General features: G+C 37.8%; 1 protein-coding gene and 1 pseudogene across 2 annotated transcripts in view; one reads left to right on the forward strand and one right to left on the reverse strand.

Annotated features, from left to right (window-relative positions):
* The window catches only part of LOC126260852 (glucose transporter type 1), a 522,947-nt gene that overhangs the window by 149,827 nt on the left and 356,953 nt on the right, over nt 1-16,167 (reverse strand). The gene's annotated exons all lie outside the window — the stretch shown is intronic.
* On the forward strand, nt 7,583-7,700 carry LOC126261479 (5S ribosomal RNA; annotated as a pseudogene).

Consider the following 16,167-nt stretch of genomic DNA (forward strand, 5'->3'; position numbering starts at 1 on the left):
GGTGAGGGAGCTAGAATGTGCAAAATTCTCCTTCACATGTCTGCTGTGTATGGTGAAAACTGCATGAACTTGAATAGTGTCCATAAGTGGCAGAGGAGATTCCAGGAAGAGCACACATCATTGTGAGACAATCTGTACCCAAAACATGCCCATCGGGCCGTTATCCCTGACATGATGAAGTGGATAGATGGCCTTACCCTGGAAGACCAATGCATCACGGGAATGAAATTTGTGTTCAGGTTGGCGTTAGTCATGGCTCCATGCAAGTCGTCATCCAAGATCACTTGCATTACCATAAAGTTCGCATGGTGTCATATCATTTGAGGGACTAAATGTGGACACAACTGGGTAAAGTCTGAACCATCTACTGTGCCACATGGGATAAAATGTGGTGCCAACATTTCAAGCCTGTAGGCAAATGGCAAATCCAGCAGTGGAAACATCCCAAATCTCCCCTGCCGAAGAAATCCAAGGTCCGGTAAGATCACGATGACCACCACCTTCAACTGAAGGGGCACTCTGCTCATGAAGTTCCTCGAGCATGGAGCCACAATCAATGAACAGTGCTATGAAGGCACTGTGTGCACATAAAAACAAAACGCCCAGGAATGCTCTCTAAGGGAATCATCCTGTTGCTCGATACCGGTCACCCCCACACTATCAATTGGACAAAGGCTACACCTCAGCTCTTTGGTTGGGAAACATTGCACTATCCTCTGTATAGCCCGGATCTGTCACTGTGGGATTTTCACATCTTTGGCAATCTGGAAAAAGATGTGTGGGTGTTAGTTTCAGTCAGACAAGGAAGTGCAGTTGTGGATCCATCAGCAACTGACTGCATTCTATGAAACAGGAACTGAACATTTTATCTTCCAGTGGGATAAATGTCTTAAAGCATGTGGTGATTACTTTTGAATCGAACAATTCCATGGCGCCATTGTGGCAGGTGTTCAGTTTTCATTTGACTGCCCCTCATAGTTCTGTTTTACACTTATTTCAGTAGCATCGATTATGTCATATTCTGCAGTATTTACTTTGGATTTGTGCAAAAGTTCTGTTAATATATTCATACATTCATCAGTGTGAACATTTGTAAATAACCTAGCAACATAAAACAATTCTAGTTTAGAACCAATGGAATTTGCATATTTTGATACAGTCTACCTCTTCTGCTAGTAGGTAACAAGGATCAGAAAGGATGACACTACTGGGTGTACGGGAATGCCACTTTTATATTATAATTTTGCAGAAAGTTTGGAAGTGTTTTTCTTTTTTAATGTTTTTGCCACAATCTGCCAAGCACTAATGTAAAATTCAGTTACTATTATAAAGTGTGCTAACAAAAGTACAATTAACCATTGTCTTCACAGAAGCTAAAAGCCACACAACATATTTGGTTCAATAGGGAATGCTTACACCAGAACGTTACTCCACAATACGTCAGCGTTTAATCAAAGTGAAATACTTCAGTGTCAATGAAGGCTAACAAGACTGGGGAGACAATGTAGATAAGAGAAGAAAAGCAAAACTGGTACAGAATCAGTGATAATGTAATTTCACATTTAAAGCTATGCTTATTATGACCGTCAAATACACATGTGAGTTTTGATCACAATGTGCACGATGCTGCAAATGCAACTATCCAAAAAATGTACCTGGAAAAAAAAACTTTTGCAGTTAACAAAAGATAAATTGTTTACGAAACCTGTACACGATCAACAGTTTGCCAATCTAATCACAAACAAGTCAAATATATGAATTATTATGGATGGGCTAAAAGTGATAAGTAAAGGTGTTATACATGCTCCACCTTGCACAATCTCTAAAAAACAGCTAGATGTGCTAAAAGTAGATCTTAAGTATGCATTAGACGATGAAGTTTCTACAAAACATTCGGTAGCTGTTAATTTAAAAACTGCTGATGTTGTTAGTGACTAAATCGCACAAAGTGAAATTAGTACATTATTCAAATTTAAGAAGAAAATAATCCCCAACAGTGTTATCGCTACCAAAGTTTAGTTGTTCTGAAGAATAGTGACTGCACTGTCACAGTGAACCAGTCCTTTGATAGTTCTGACTTTCAACATCTACAAAAAGGTCTGACTGCTGCTTTCAGCGTATAAATAAAACCAACATAATATGTTTATAATAGAGGGAAACATTCCACATGGGAAAAATATATCTAAAAACACAGATTATGTGACTTACCGAACGAAAGTGCTGGCAGGTCGATAGACACACAAACAAACACACGAAATTCAAGCTTTCGCAACAAACTGTTGCCTCATCAGGAAAGAGGGAAGGAGAGGGAAAGACGAAAGGATGTGGGTTTCAAGGGAGAGGGTAAGGAGTCATTCCAATCCCGGGAGGGAAAGACTTACCTTAGGGGGAAAAAAGGACAGGTATAAACTCGCGCCCCCCCCCCCCCCCACACACACACATTTGTCAATGTCTGTAGTTGTTGTCAAGCAGACAAATGTCTGCTTGTGTGTGTGTGTGTGTGTGTGTGTGTGTGTGTGTGTGTGTGTGTGTGTGTGTGTGTGTGTGCGCGCGTGCGCGAGTTTATACCTGTCCTTTTTTCCCCCCTAAGGTAAGTCTTTCTGCTCCCGGGATTGGAATGACTCCTTACCCTCTCCCATGAAACCCACATCCTTTCGTCTTTCCCTCTCCTTCCCTCTTTCCTGATGAGGCAACAGTTTGTTGCGAAAGCTTGAATTTCGTGTGTATGTTTGTGTTTGTTTGTGTGTCTATCGACCTGCCAGCACTTTCGTTCGGTAAGTCACATCATCTGTGTTTTTAGATATACAACATAATATGTTAGTTAATATGAGTCCTATGGTTTCTAGATTATATGGCTTATCTAATTTACATAAAGATGATGTTCCAGTAGCCCAGTAGTGTCATCCTTTTCAGTCTCTTGTTACCTACTAGTGAAAGCTAGATTATATCATTGAAAATAAAATTGAAAAAATCTATGGCTCTTCTCATCACTAGCTTATTTACAAATGCCCCTATTGATGAATGTATAAACATATTAACAGATTTTTTGTACAAATCCAAAATAAAGAATTGCATGACGTACCTGATGATACTAAAATGTGTGTAAAACAGAATTACTCCCAGTTTCAAAACAATTAGTAGTCAGTCTGATGAACTAGCTAGAGGTTTTCCCCGAAGTCCTACGCTACCCGAAATTTTCATGGACAATCATAAACACATTTTCTTACAGAATGAGCCACTGAATTTCAAAATTTTGTATTGGTTCAGATATGTGGTTAATGTGCCATGTTCTACACTGTGCCACTAAACAAAAAATACTTTTGGATCACAGGAGACAACTCATCAAAAAGTAGAAGCACTGAGTCATCAATGCTAAAGGGATTATTCTGAAAGCTAGCAAGTTTCCTTTCTTCTTTTAGTGCATGCTGACAACTCAAGTTTTCTGCTTTTCAGTGAGTGGTTTAAAAAATTCAAAAGCATTTACATTCTACCATAACTTTCCTATAACACAGGTACCACCACAAAATTAGATACATTACTACAATATTTTAACAAGTAAAATTGGAAAATTCAGTTTACAATGGAGCTGGGGGCTATTCTATAAATTTCATGGATCTTAATGTAGATATTAGCATAAGAAGGCACTCACTTAGCATTTACAGAAAAAAAACCACAACTGCAAATATGGTAATCCCTGCAAGCACTCAGCATCCACACAACTACAAACATGCAGCTTCTCAAACCTCACACATACTGCTTCCTGCAATTGCTATAGCTCTGCCCTGATTGATACTATTCTACAAAAAAAGATGAATAAAATTACACCACTTCTGTACAATGGTCAACAGCAGTCAGTACAATAGTTACAGAGTGTGGTGCAAGATCCCATGTATTGCCAACGTGTTGGACAGCCTTGCTAAAAAGTTGAGGTCTCACAACTACAGGTCTGCATTTTATAATACAAATGGCATATATCAAACTTTTTATTCAACAGTACAGACAAATCGCAATCCTTCACGTAGAGTGGTGTGCATAAAAATCACATACAAGCAACTTGAAGAAGTGTATATTGGTCAGTCAGGCGGAGCTGTGCTATTAGGTTATGTGGACATGAGAGAAGCTGGAGATTAAGGAAGAAAGATTGAACTTTTGCTGATCATCTTTTAACAGAAAACTATTCTTAAGTGCTGCTAAGAAAAGCAGAACAATGACCCTATGCGAAATCAACACATTACATGACACAGAATGCCAGGTTAGTATTAAATGATCAAACTCTGTTTCCTTCTCGCCATTTGTTGAATTAAGTTTTTGTTATTTATAACAGATGCAAACCTTAAATTCATCTTATTCATCATTAGTTGCTAAATGTATTTCCACATGAAAACTTTGTTTCCCACACTTTTCAGTAGTTAATGTAACTATTTCCATGTGACAAAAGAAAATGTGATGATTTCCTGTGTAAACACAGAATCATTTTTGTGTCTTCTGTACAAATAGGATCTGCATAAGTCACACATCATGTTTATTTCTGTCTGTGACATTCAGTTGTCACCTGAAAATGGCTCATGAGGCCAAAAGCCATTTCATGTCCAAATAAATATATCCTTGCAGAACATTAGAAAGTTTTTTTCGTTTTTAGTATTATCATCACTTTCTGCCAAGCACTGATGAAAAATTCAGTTAATGTTGAATGATTGAAGTTAGTCCACTATTATTCAACTCAGGATAATCCCCACAAAATACATACATTTTCTCATACATTATCTGTCTCAAAATGGAGAAAGATGCAAAGATGCAAGGGTAACAATTTTTGTTTACAGGGGATTAATTTTTTCAACATTTATTGAATTCTGCATAAACTTCATTTTATAAACTTAGAAGAGGTAACCATAATGTGTATATAGAATAGAATATTTTAATTAAATGTCTGCTTTAAACAAAGTTCAGACAGGATCATCCATAAAATACAAACTTTCAGTGGAAAATGGATTTCAACTGAGCCAAGTCAAGCATGCCTTTAAAGAAATTGTATTGGTGATGAAAGACAATTTAGTACAAATGATTGGTTACATTTGATCCACACAAAACACTTGTCACACCAATGCTTAACACAAATCTAGTTCATCACAGCAAGGAACTTTGGAATATATGTTTGGAACACAAAGAAAGATTTCATGAATTACACAACATATCTCAAACTGCACAAAAATTTTGCTCTGGAGTATCAACAGTACAAATAAATCTCATTGGGGAAAAACAATTTTTAGTAGGAATGTATTTGTCACCAAGCTCAAGCATTGTAAGCTTTTTCCTGGGTGTTTATGTACTAGAATATAAACTTATGAAGAAATACAGTTTTACAATACCAACAGGTGACATATATACAGATATGCTGAAAGACAGTGGTTTCAAAAGAAGTTTCTATGATCTTACAAGCACATACAATTTTCAGTTTACTGTAAAAAATACAACAAGAAATACAGAAATGTCAAGCACTTTGATAGACCATGTTCTTAGAACTGCTGCTAAAATCAAAGAAAGGGATGATGTTTATAGAGGATAGTGTTGAAAAAAGCTTTGAATACTGTTGTTACATATTAAGAGACCACATAAATGTAGCTTGTCCCAGAGTATGCAGAACAATTTGTGGTAAATCAAACAAGAAATGGTTCACCATGGTAATTAAAAAGCAAGAAAAGAACCGATTGTTCTTTCTAGGCCATTGAAGATGCTTACAAGTGCATGAAGGAATTAGAAATTATTTTATCCATTTTGGATAGAGAACACCACTGCTATTTTCATAAATTACAGTGTAGGAAATACTGGAACACATCATAAGTGGGTGGTTGCAATATTTATATAGTGTAATTTAAGAAAATGTACACTATGATGGTAAGAGAAGCAAAGGCTAGCCATCAAAAACTGGAAAAACAAACTTCTCCTGACACTTCTAAAACAGTCTGGATCTGTATAATTGAGAACAGAAAAGAGTCACTTGTCTTAAAATACAAAACACTGACGAGAGGGGTGAAGGGGGAGGGAGGGGGGGGTGAAAGAAGTGACAGATTCGCAAGTGTTTAATAATTTCAATCAGCGCTATATAGCTATAATGGAGAAACATTTGAAACAAAACTTAGTTGTACCAAAAAGCATGGAAAGACCCAAATGGGCAGCTGAGAATTTATACCTACTCCTTAAAGATGAGCTGCAAGTTTCAAAAATAATTGCAGCACTGAAAAACACAGGGTTTGGACTGCATATCAGCAAAATGGTAAAACACTGTACTAGAAGTCTTGCAAGCCTCTGTCACCCTTGATAAACTAAGTAATGAAGGAAGGAGTATTTCCAAAATAAGCTGAAAGTATCAAGGTATTGTTAGTATTTAAAAGAGGGAATAATGCAGATCCAGGAAAATACAGACCCATAACCATCACAACTCTTCTGTTTAAAATAGCAGAAGCTGTGATTAAAGATAGAATGATAAAGTTCATACAGAAACAAAAATACCTTAAAGCACAACATAGTTCAGAAAAGGAGTTTCACAAAGACAGCAGTGACAAAATTTGTATAAAAAATAAGAGAGAATTTGGATGATCAGGGGAACGTATCTGATGTATGCTTAGACCTTTCCAAAGCTTTTTATTGTGACAAAATGTCAGTCACAAGTTTCTACTATGCACACTCAGCTATCTAGAAAATGATGACTTTTTTTTGCATCGAGAAGAGAAAATAGAAAACTGAATTTATTCATTTTATTTCCAAGTGTCGAGTTTATCAAGTTCATAATATGAGCTTTGTTTTTCCATGTCTGAAATTAGACTATGTTCTTATCTCTCAATAAAACCAACTGGGGATGTTAAGAGAAGCAGGAAAGTAGGCAATGAGAAGAAAAAAAGTAAATTGACAAAAATAAGGTGTATGCAGAAAAGACATGTAGAGTCAAAATAGCTGCTGTTTGTCAAAGAGACATTAAATGAAGACAGGTAATTTTGTAAAGCTAGCTTTGTACTACCCTGTTTGAAGAATGATGAACGCGCAAGGCTTCCACTTTTTTTTTATGCAATAGTCCAGTTCTTCTGTAAAGGGTCTGGTGTCCTCACTACAGCTCATTCCACCTATGCACCACAGCCTCTACACAAATCTACTATCACTGGAGAATGAATCACTTGATAAGTCTTCTGTCTCATGTAATCGTGGAAAACTTAGGAGGGAATAGTAACAATATGAAAAGAATAGACTGCTAATCACGACAAAGCAGTGCAATAAACATCTTTGACACACCAAATTAAATCATAAACCTACAAACGGATTGTTTAATTATTTTTGAAATTATTTCATATTTATTAGGGCCAATTTTATATTGTTATCCCTCTTTTCTTGTATAATGTGCAATGCGTGTGTCATTTGGTACCAGATACAGACATTAAATTTATACCTACATCTACATCTACCTACACACTCCGCAAGCCATCATACCACATGCATGGCGGAGGGTACCCTGTACCACAACTATTCATTTCCTGTCCTATTCCACTCACAGATAGATAGAATGAAGGAAAAATGACTGTCTATATGCTTATATGGCAACGGCCTTGCCACAGTGGATACAACGGTTCCCATCAGATCACCAAAGTTAAGCGCTGTCGGGCGTGGCCGGCACTTGGATGGGTGACCATCCGGGTTGCCATGTGCTGTTGCCATTTTTCGGGGTGCACTCAGCCTCGTGATGCCAATTGAGGAGCTACTCGACCGAATAGTAGCGGCTCCGGTCACAGAAAACCATCATAACGACCGGGAGAGCGGTGTGCTGACCACACGCCCCTCCTATCCGCATCCTCAGCTGAGGATGACAAGGCGGTCGGATGGTCCCGATGGGCCACTTGTGGCCTGAAGACGAAGTGCATTATATATTATATATGCTTATATATGAGTCGTGATTTCTTAGGCCTATCTGATCTTTATGGTCCCTAAGCGAAATTTATATTGGCGACAATAGGACTGTTCTGCAGTCAGCTTCATATGCAGGTTCTCTAAAGTTTCTCAGTGGTGTTCTTTGAAATGAACCTCCTCTTCTCTCCAGAGACTCCCACTTGAGCTACCAAACCAAATAACTAAATCCGTAACACTTGCACGCTGTTCAAATCTACCAGTAACAAACCTAGCAGTTCACCTCTGAATTGTTTCAGCGTCTTCTTTCAATCTGATCTGGTGTGGATCCCAAACACTTTAACAGTACTCAAGAATAGATCCCGCTAGTGTCCGATACATGGTCTCCTTTACAGACAAAGCACACTTTCCTAAAAGTCTCCGAATAAACTGAAGTTTACCATTTGCTTTCCCTACCACAATCCTCACAGGCTTGTCCCATTTCATATCACTTCGCAACATTATGGCCCGTTATTTAAATGAAAAGAAAATTTCTACAGGTCGGAGCGTGGAATGTCAGATCCCTTAATCAGGCAGGTAGGTTAGAAAATTTAAAATGGGAAATGAATAGGTTAAAGTTAGGTATAGTGGGAATTAGTGAAGTTTGGTGGCGGGATGAACAAGACTTCTGGTCTGGTGAATACAGGGTTCTAAATACAAAATCAAATAGAAGCAATGCAGGAGTAGGTTTAATAATGAATAAAAATGTAGGAATGTGGGTGAGCTACAACAAATAGCATGATGATGATGCTGTGCCATACTCTGTGACAGAGCGTAGGGGAATGATGTGGGAGACCCACACTGCCGTACTAGGCAAGGTCCAAATGGAGGTGGTTTTCCATTGCCTTCCTCCGACCGTAATGGGGATGAATGATGATGATGAAGATGACACAACAACACCCAGTCATCTCGAGGCAGGAAAAATTCCTGACCCACTGGGAATCGAACCCGGGACCCCACGCTCGGGAAGCGAGAACGCTACCGCGAGACCACGAGCAGACAAACAGCATAGTGAATGCATTATTGTGGCCAAGATAGATATGAAGCCCATGCCTACCACAGTAGTACAAGTTTATATGCCAACTACGTCTGCAGATCATGAAGAGGTTGATGAAATGTATGATGAGATAAAAGAAATGATTCAGACAGTGTAGGGAGACAAAAATTTAGTAGTCATGGGTGACTGGAATTTGATAGTAGGAAAAGGAAGAGGAGGAAACGTAATAGGTGAATATGGAATGGGGTTAAGGAACGAAAGAGGAAGCCGCCTGGTAGAATTTTGCACAGATCATAATTTAATCATAGCTAACACTTGGTTCAAGAATCATAAAAGAAGTTGTATACATTGAAGAAGCCTCGAGATACTAGAAGCTGTTAGATAGATTATATAATGGTAAGACAGAGATTTAGGAACCAGGTTTTAAATTGTAACATTTCCAGGGGCAGATGTGGACTCTGACCACAATATATTGGTTATGAACTGTAGATTAAAACTGAAGAAACTGCAAAAAGGTGGGAATTTGACGAGATGGGACCTGGATAAATTGAAAGAACCAGAGGTTGTGGAGAGTTTCAGGGAGAACATAGGGAACAATTGACAAGAATGGGGGAAAGAAATACAGTAGAAGAATAATGGATAGCTTTAAGAGATGAAATAGTGAAAGCAGCAGAGGATCAAGTAGGTAAAAAGACGAGGGCTAATAGAAATCCTTGGGTAACAGAAGAAATATTGAATTTAATTGATGAAAGGAGAAAATATAAAAATGCAGTAAATGAGGCAGGCGAAAAGGAATGCAAACGTCTCAGAAATGAGATCGACAGGAAGTGCAAAATGGTTAAGCAGGGATGGCTAGAGGATAAATGTAAGGATGTAGAGGCTTATCTCACTAGGGGTAAGATAGATACTGCCTACAGGAAAATTAGAGAGACCTTTGGAGAAAAGAGAACCACTTGTATGAATATCAAAAGCTCAGATGGAAACCCAGTTCTAAGCAAAGAAGGGAAAGCAGAAAGGTGGAAGGAGTATATAGAGGGTCTATACAAGGGCGATGTACTTGAGGACAATATTATGGAAATGGAAGAGGATGTAGATGAAGATGAAATGGGAGATACGATACTGTGTGAAGAGTTTGACAGAGCACTGAAAGACCTGAGTCGAAACAAGGCCCCGGGAGTAGACAACATTCCGTTAGAACTACTGACGGCCTTGGGAGAGCCAGTCCTGACAAAACTCTACCATCTGGTGATCGAGATGTATGAGACAGGCTAAATACCCTCAGACTTCAAGAAGAATATAATAATTCCAAACCCAAAGAAAGCAGGTGTTGACAGATGTGAAAATTAACGAACTATCAGTTTAATAAGTCACGGCTCCAAAATACTAACACGAATTCTTTACAGATGAATGGAAAAACTGGTAGAAGCCAATCTCAGGGAAGATCAGTTTAGATCCTGCCAAAATTGTGGAACATGTGAGGCAATACTGACCCCTAAGACTTATATTAGAAGATAGATTAAGGAAGGCAAATCAACACTTCTAGCATTTGTAGACTTAGAGAAAGCTTTTGACAATGTTGATTGGAATACTTTCTTTCAAATTCTGAAGGTGGCAGGTGTAAAATACAGGGAGCGAAAGGTTATACAATTTGTACAGAAACCAGATGGCAGTTATAACAGTCGAGGGGCATGAAAGGGAACCAGAGGTTGGGAAGGAAGTGAGATGGTTGTAGCCTATCCCCGATTTTATTCAATCTGAATATTCAGCAAGCAGTAAAGGAAATAAAAGAAAAATTCGGAGTAGGAATTAAAATCCATGGAGAAGAAATAAAAACTTTAAGGTTCGCTGATGACATTGTAATTCTGTCAGAGACAGCAAAGGATCTGGAAGAGCAGCTGAACGGAATGGACAGTGTCTTGAAAGGAGGATATAAGATTAACATCAACAAAAGCTTAATGAGGATAAAGGAATATAGTCGAATTAAATCAGGTGGTGGTGTGGGAATTAGATTAGGAAATGAGACGCTTAAAGTAGTAAATGAGTTTTGCTATCTGGGGAGCAAAATAACTGATGATGGTTGAAGTGGAGAAGATATAAAATGTAGACTGGCAATGGCAAGAAAAGCGTTTCTGAAGAAGAGAAATTTGTTAACATCGAGTATAGATTTAAGTGTCAGTTAAATGAGTTTTGCTATCTGGGGAGCAAAATAACTGATGATGGTTGAAGTGGAGAAGATATAAAATGTAGACTGGCAATGGCAAGAAAAGCGTTTCTGAAGAAGAGAAATTTGTTAACATCGAGTATAGATTTAAGTGTCAGGAAGCAGTTTCTGAAAGTATTTGTATGGAGTGTAGCCATGTACGGAAGTGAAACGTGGACAATAAATAGTTTGGACAGGAAGAAAATAGAATCTTCCGAAATGTTGTGCTGCAGAAGAATGCTGATGATTAGATAGGTAGATCACGTAACTAATGAGGAGGTATTGAATAGAAATGGGGAGAAGAGAAATTTGGGGCACAACTTGACTTGAGAAAGGATTGGTTGGTAGGACATATTCTGAGGCATCAAAGGATCACCAATTTAGTAATGGAGGGCTGCTTGGAGGGTAAAAATCATAGAGGGAAACCAAGAGATGAACACGCTAAACAGATTCAGAAGGATGTAGGTTGCAGTAGGTACTGGGAGATGAAGAAGCTTGCAAGGGATAGAGCAGCATGGAGAGCTGCATCAAACCAGTCTCTGGACTGAAGACCACAACAACAACAACAACAACATTTAAATGATGTGACAGTGTCTAGCAGGGCACTACTAATCTGTATCTGAACATTACATGGGTCTCCCCTCTTGCCAACTAGAAATTGTGTCTACGTCATCTTGTATCAACGTACAGCCACTTATGTTCGATACACCCACCAGTGAATCACAGCACCATCCGCTAACAACCACATATTGATGCCCACCCTCTCTGCAAGATCATTTATGTAAATTAACAATGGTCCTATCGCACCTTCCTGGGGCACTCCTGATGTTACCCCATCAAGGACAACATACTGGGTTCTATTACTTAAGAAGTCTTCGAGCCAGCCACATATCTAGGAGACTATTCTGTGTGCATGTACCTCCATTAACAGTCTGCAGTTGGGTACCATGTCAAATGCTTTTCAGAAATCTAAGAAATATGATATCATCCTATTACATTTTCATCCATAGTTCACAGTATATCAGTGCAAACAGAGCAAACTGGGTTTTGGATGAGCAATGATTTCTAAAATTGTGCTGATTTGTGGACATGAGCTTGTCAGTCACTAGAAAATTTATTATAGTCAAACTCTGAATATGCTCTAGAATTCTGCAGCAAACTGATGTTAAGGATATTTGTTTGTCAATTCTTTTACCCTTCTCATATACTGTAGTTGCCTGCTTCTTTATTTTATTTTATGTATTTATTTATTTATTTATTTATTTATTTTTTTTTTTTACGCTTGGCACTTTGTGCTGGTCGAGAGATTCGCGATAAACGCAAACTAAGTAAGGGACCAATAACATAGAGAACTCTATAAAACCAAATTGAGACATGGTGATTTAATTCCGTATGTTTCAGTTGTTTCCCCTACACCAGAGATGTTTATTACTATGTCATCCATACAGAACTCTGTGCAATGGTCCAACAATGGTACATTTATACAATTCTCCCGCTTGAACAATTTCTTAAATGTGGTATTTAAAGCTTCAGCCTTCCTTTTGCTACCTTCTACTGCCAAACCAACTGGTCAACAAGTGACTGAGTGGAAGCCTTGGAACACTCTGCAATTTTAGATAGGGCCAGAATTTTTTTTTCCCTTCGCCAGATCTTTAGCCAAGATATGTCATTGGTAGCTGTTGTAGGCTTTGTGCATAGATTGTTTCACAGTTGCATAAATCTCTATTAATCTTTGCCTGTCATCATTTGTGTATCCTTTTTTTGAACCAAGAGTGCAACAGCTTCTGCTTCCACACAATTTTCATAATTTCGTTATTAAAACATGGTAGGTCTTTTCTGTTCTCACTTCACTTACTAGGCATGTACTTGTCCAGAGCACAATTTACAATCTGTTTGAATTTTGCCTGTAATTCCTCTATGTCCACCATGTTGAAACCAAATGATTGCAGTTCATTGTCTACGTGAGATGCTAATAACTGCTTATCTACTCTTTCTAGCAGAAACGCTCTCCTAGCCGTCTTGACTGATTTATTAACTTTCCTAACCATGGACACTATGATGACATCACGATCACGAATCCCCATCTCTATACTGACATCACTGATGAGATCCAGCTTGTTTGTAGCTACAAGGTCCAAGATACTTCCAATCTGTGTTGCCTGCTGAATTGCTGATCAGGACAGTTTTTGGAAAACTGTGTTCAAAAGTACTTCACAAGACTGTCTGTCTGTACCCCCTGCAATGAATCCATTCATGAACCAGTCTCTACACGGTATGTTGAAGTCACTATCAACTAGTGTTGCATGATCCGGGTATGTATGTACAACTGACCATAGATATTCTTTTAATGACCCTAGAACTGTTACAGCAAAGTCGGTTGGTCTGTAAAAAATTAAACAATTACCTTGGTTTCACCTAAACCTATTATGCGCAACCAGATAACTTCACTATCACACTTAATTTCAACCTTAGTAGAGCTTTAAACATGTTTAATAATAATACTAATAATAGCAACAACAACAACAACAACAACGAAAATTCCTGGACGAAACAATGCATAAAATAAGGGAGAGGCAACAATTCACCTATAGCAGACCAATCTGTGGAGCATGGAAGTATATAACATGAAACATTATTCACACTATCTTTCAAGCTCTTGCTCTTTATCTTGCAGAAGCACACATTCACACATGTGTAGTTTTACTAGATAAGAAGCAAGAGCTTGAAACCTAGACTGAAACTGTTTTCCTGTTACATGTTTTCATATTCCACCTATTACTTCATTATAACTGAGTGGTTGCCTTTCCCCTTCCTCTTATCTGAACACATTTTCTCAGAAGTCATAAAGAGTTACTCATAGTATTACAGCTTTAATCCCAATTCAGCTGTATGAAGGTAGATAGATTATAAAAAATGACAAGGGACTAGCTCTAGAAAGATATGCTCCAAGCATTTAGAAGTAAAGCCCAACTTTGTTCTATTTCATCCTGTCTAGATTAAACACATCATTAGTATAAACTTTAACAAGAGCAAGATTGAATTCCACATTAAAACCTCTTACATTTTATAGAATAAGTGAGATATATAATGTAGACAGTTCAAACTAAACATTTTTATGTCAGAATAATTATGTATTTCCATTTGTATGGAGAAGGAAAGAGATTTATGAGAAGGAAAGTTGCTGCTCACCATATAGCGGAGATGCTGAGTCGCTATACGGCGAGTAGCAACTTTCTTTCTCATAATATTGTTACATTCCATCCTGGATTTTCTATTATTTGAAGAAAGATTTATGTTAATATAATGAACTTTGACAAGTATTTTGATAGAAATGAGACAGATGACTTTATTTTGTGACTGAATTCTGTAAAGCATTCATAATCTTTCTCTTCAGACAATTAGTAGCCAATGCAGATCCACTATCAGAAAGTAACTTAGCTTTCAATAGGAATCTCTGAGAAAACTGCACGAAATCTGTTCTACTCTCAGTTTTTTCCTGAACTTTTACAGATCATCACTTCTTTTCTTCTCTGAATGTGTAAATGACTAGTATTATTGATGTTTAACTTTTCTGTATGAGTCCCCAAGTCAGTGTGTGACCTTCTGAACAGATAACGTGTGTTTTTACACTAATTGGTTATAAATAAATTTTCCTATCCTGTTCCCATGCAGCTTATAACTACACCACTACCTAGAAAACTGTATGTCATCAACAACAAACAATGGAAAATCTGGGGTGGACTAATGACAATATTATGAAAAGGATTGTCGCTACTCACCATACAGTGGAGATGCTGAGTTGCAGACACACACAACAAAAAGACTGTCAAACAATGCTTTCCGTCAGACAGGCCTCCATCAGAATTAGGCAAACCCCCCATCTCCCCCCCCCCCCCCACTCTCTCACTCTCACCTGTTTGGCCAAAAGCTTTGATTGACAGTCTTTTTGTTGTGCCTATCTGTGACTTCGTATCTCCATTATATGGTATGTTGTCAACAGATAGAAAAATGTGTTATGTTATGAAGCTTACAACTGATATTACTGGTATGTACTATATCTCTGATTAGCATACAAACAGTCTGCCTTGTAAAAGTATTTTCACACCAACAGTCTTAGTTCACATGTAAACAAAGTGTTAGAACATTGATCTGTAGCAATTTATGTGGCAGATGTTAACACTGGTAACATTTCATGTAATTTACATGATTTCACAATGTACAGAGCTTCCCACTCATCTCATGTTACAGTACTTCTATTGTGAAAAGGCCTATTTTTGATGATGAACCATATACATGTTGGAGCATTTTAAGATGATGTATTATTTTCACCATTTTTGTAATGCACTAATTCTACAAGACATGTTTCTGCAGTGCTCTACGTAGACTCTGAGCTTCCTTTTTGTATTCTCTTAGCTTTTGCAGTACCACTTGGAAGTGACCCAAAGGCTGAAATGTGACCCAAAGCCTGAAAGTACATTTGAGAAAAAAATGATTTGTACAGTCAATGGCAAATCTGATGGCCTTTAAAAATATATTGCAGTTGTTCAAGCAATGAAAAATCCAGGATGGAATGTAAGAATATTGATGATGTTCAAATGTTAGAATTTCACTGTTAATTTGATTGATCTTTCTAGTTAACTGATAAAATTAACGAACTAAACTCAACCCTTCTGATCTCATTTTAGCTGTTTTATGCTTTAGCTCTGAAATGGCCATAATACTGCTAAAAAGTGACTACGCAAAACTGACAAATGACACCTTCTCTCTGAACAAACTTTCTAAAAGATTAAAAATTTATGCCACTGAAGCACCGGAACTGATCACCTTATGACGTCTCACAATCCATCTTCTCAGGAGCAGGTTAGTTTCACTGCTTGAGAAAGTGATTCTGTTTGGTTAGGATATTTCTTTTATTTTCTCTTTTCAGGTATTAGTAACTTGGTTTGAATTGAAAGCTGAGACATCAGCTAAGGCATGTGGAGAGCTTGATGTAATTATGAAGCTCAGTATGATAGCTTGAACTTTCACTCTGGGAACAAACACA

Source organism: Schistocerca nitens, chromosome 5, assembly GCF_023898315.1.
Source record: "Schistocerca nitens isolate TAMUIC-IGC-003100 chromosome 5, iqSchNite1.1, whole genome shotgun sequence".
Lineage (NCBI taxonomy): Eukaryota > Metazoa > Arthropoda > Insecta > Orthoptera > Acrididae > Schistocerca > Schistocerca nitens.